The sequence below is a fragment of the Hemiscyllium ocellatum genome (genome assembly GCF_020745735.1).
Source record: "Hemiscyllium ocellatum isolate sHemOce1 chromosome 27 unlocalized genomic scaffold, sHemOce1.pat.X.cur. SUPER_27_unloc_11, whole genome shotgun sequence".
NCBI classification, from domain to species: domain Eukaryota; kingdom Metazoa; phylum Chordata; class Chondrichthyes; order Orectolobiformes; family Hemiscylliidae; genus Hemiscyllium; species Hemiscyllium ocellatum.
In genome coordinates this window covers 742439-746262 of record NW_026867478.1, presented here as the reverse complement: position 1 = coordinate 746262, position 3824 = coordinate 742439, and positions in this window count along the sequence as shown.

The following is a 3824-nucleotide window of genomic DNA, read 5'->3' as shown; positions in this document are numbered from 1 at the left end:
AAGTCGAGCAACAGATGGGGAAAAGAAAGTGGCTCCAGCCTTTTTTTCTCCTCCTGGCATTTGGACACTTCAAACCTGTCAGTAACACCACTCCCAGGATCTCCAGCCTCTCTGTCAGCAAGCACTGCGCATGCTCCTCGGAGTCAGCAAAAATGCACCAGCTGCTCGGTGTCCGCGCACACGCTCGCGCCCTTCTTTTGATGGACCAATAGGAAGCACTGGAGGACCGGAAAGAGACTGGTCCTCTGCCAATCAGAGCGCCCCTATTGTCTGAATGCGGAAGTTGGAACATGAGCTTCGAAGTTGCTGTTGTTGCTCCTCTCTCTGAATGAAGATTGAACTTCACTCTAGATTGCAACCTCCTTCCTCTGTCCAACATCTGTGAGTACGGCACTCTCTTTTCTCATCCCATTTTCCGTTTCTTTTCTAAATTCTGAGCTTCAATTGTTGACTTGCAGCAACTGAAAGGAAATGGGGTGAATCGGGGTTCTGGAAACAGACTCTGCAAATGTTGGTTCAGGTCTGTCTCCATTGGCAAACGCATTAACACAATGTGATGATTTTGCCTTTGCTGTGGAAGAAAATGCGGAAAAAGGTCATTGTTTTAGATGCTTATAATCTGGGATGTGGAGAAAGTGAGGGCTGCACATGCTGGAGATTAGTCGAAAAGTGTGGTGCTGGAAAAACACAGCAGGTCAGGCAGCATCCGAGGAGCAGGAGTGTTGGTGATTTGGTCACGAGCCCTTCATCAGGAATGATGTGTGGATGTACAATGGGGTCTCAGCAACCTTCCACACCAGTCACTGCCAGTTGTCAGACAGGGTGTAGCAAGCAATCAGCAAGGCAAGTGGTATATTAGCAGGAATTCAGAAGTTGGGATGGCTTTCTGTGATCAGGCAGTCATTGAATATATTCAAGCCTGCGTTCATCTGATTTCTGAACAACAAAGAAGTGGATGGTGATGGGGCAAGGCAAAAATAATGGTTTTAAGACCAGAACAGTTACAGAGTCATACAGCACAGAAACAGACACTTCAGTCCAGCTAGTCCATGCTGGCTATATTATAAACTAAACTAGTCCCACGTAGTTTGGCTCATATCCCTTTGAACCTTTCCTACTCATGTACTTATCCAAATGTCTTTTGAATGTTATTACTGTACCTATATCCATCACTTCCTCAGGACATTGATTCCACACACAAACCACTCTTTTTCAAAAAAAGGTGTTCCTCATGTCTTTTTTAAAATCTTTCTCCTCTCTCCTTAAAAGTTTGCTCCCTAATCTTGAAATCCCCACCTGAAGGAAACAGCACCAGCCACTCACCTCATTGACACCCTTCTTGGTTTTATAAACTTCATAGGTAACCTCTCAACTTCCTGTGCTTCAGTGAAAAATGTCCCAGCCTATCCACCTAGATGTAGGTATATTCATATCCAGTTATGATCTGTTCGGTGCTGGTGCATGCTCAAAAGACCAAATGGCCTACTCCTGCTCCCAATTCTCTCACTCTGTGTCCAAGACAGCAAGAGACCATAAGACAGAGGAGCAGAAAATAGGCCATTCAGCCATCAGGTCTGCTCATACCACACAATCGTGGCTGATATGTTTCTCAACCCCATTCTCCCACTTCCTTCCTGTAACCCTTGATACTCAAGAACTTATCTATCTCAGTCTTAAATATCCTCAGTGAACTGGCCTCCACAGCCTCATGTGGCAATGAATTCCATGGATTCACCACTCTCAGGCTGAAAAGTTTCTCCTTATCTCCCTTCTAAAAGGTCTTCCCTTTTCTAGTCCCTTCAGCTCCTGGTCTCTCCCACTAATGGAAACATCTTCCAATGCCCACTTTGTTTAGGCCTTTCAATGTTCTGTATGTTTCCATTAAATCTCCCCTGAGTGAGTGTGTGGGCCTGTGTTAAGGACTAATCCAGACCACTCAAAACATTTTTAAGCAGGCAGCCCCAGACCATAACTTTGTAATTTGGTTTAGTCAGTGTCTAGTGAAAATTATCTGGAGTAAATGAGCTCAGTTGACTACTAGATTTTAAAACAGTCAAAAATGTATTCTCAAAATTATACAATGCAACACAAAGATCAGAATAGAACCCCTACAGAACTCAGCCTATCCAACTAGACTCAGTTATGCTGTTCTGAATATACACAACAGTCCCAATAAGCCAACTCCCTTTGAAACCCATTATAAATGGGACACATGCTTATAGGTTGAAGTTGAGAGACAGGAAAGAGAGAGAGAGAGTTTCCACACAGCTCCCTGTTGAACTTGCAACCAGTTCAAGACTGAACTAAAACTGCTCAGGTCACTTCTAAAACATGACCAATTTGGCCTGAAGTCACATCTGTTTAGATATAAGCAAAAGGTCTCTCAAAATTCTTTTCATCTCTGTTCAAACCAGACTGATCAGAACCTGGCCGGTTTATTACCTCTCTGAAAAAAGTCATGAACAGCGTCTCCTTGAGCCAGGGAAAAGCTTTTAGTCCAAAAAAGGAACTAGCTTTGTGACCCCTGTTCATCAGCATGAACCAGACCCTTCAGGATGAGCAGCAGGAAATAGGTTCAACAAAGTGAGAATGGAGGGAGATTGCGTGGGATGGAGATTTTCAGCTTCCAGGGAATTAGAGAGGAAAAAGAGTTTGCTGTAAATTAGAATTGATCGGATGGGCCAATGGGCTGAGGAGTGGCAGATGGAGTTTAATTTAGAGAAATGTGAGGTGTTGCATTTTGGTCAAGCAATCCAGGCAGGACTGACACAGTGAAGGGGAGTGTCACAGAACAGAGAGACCTTGAGTGCAGGTTCATAGTTCCTTGAAAGTGAGTCTTAGGAGGTCATGGAGTGGCTGTACAGGACATTGGTTAGGCCACTTTTAGAATACTGTGTACAGTTCTGGTCTCCCCCTACAGGAAAGATGTTGTGAAACTTTGAAAGTGTTCAGAAAGGATTTTCAAGGCTGTTGCCAGAGTTGGAGTGTTTGAGACACAGGAAGAGGCTAAATAGGCCAGGGATATTTTCCGTGGAGCATTGGAGGTTGAGGGGTGACCTTATAGATGTTTATAAGGGGCAGGATAGGGTGAGTACCCAGGTTAGGGAGTTCCAAAACTAGGCAGCATATGTTTGCGGTGAGAGGGAATGATTTGAAAGGGACCTGAGGAGCAACTTTTTCACAGAGGGTGGTAGAGGCTGATACAATTCCTACAAAATTTAAAAGCATCTGGATGGGAATATGAAGAGGAAGGGTTTAGGGGGATATGGGCAAAATGCTGGCAAATGATTTAGATTAATTTAGGACGACTTGTTGGCACAGATGAGTTGGTTGAAGGGTCTGTTTCCGTGCTGTATGACTGTAATCGTCCTTGGTGAAAGCAGAAGTGTGGTTGTGAAGACTGGACTTTCAGAGCAGCTTTCAAAGATGTTTTGCCTGACTGGGAACAGAAGAAGTTACAATGAAATCTTTCATTTGTGAGACAGCAACTGAGTGAGTGAATACATCCTGGAAAGTGGAAATTCATTGAACTGTGGGGATGAAGCCCTACCCAATCCAGTCATTTCTGCTGGTAGATGAGACCAGGCTTCAACATGAGGGGGAGTAGATTTAGGAGAGAGATGAGGAGGAACTGCTTTTCCTGGAGAGTAGTGAATCTATGGGCAATTTAGCCGGCCAATCCAAATCAAGGCCAGTGAGCAATGTCGTGATCTGGAGAATTAACATCAGAGAATGATAGAAAGGGACAACGAGAGTAAATATACCAGCAATCAAAACTGGATTCTAAAGATCACAAAAATTGAAAATAAAAACGGTTTGTCTGA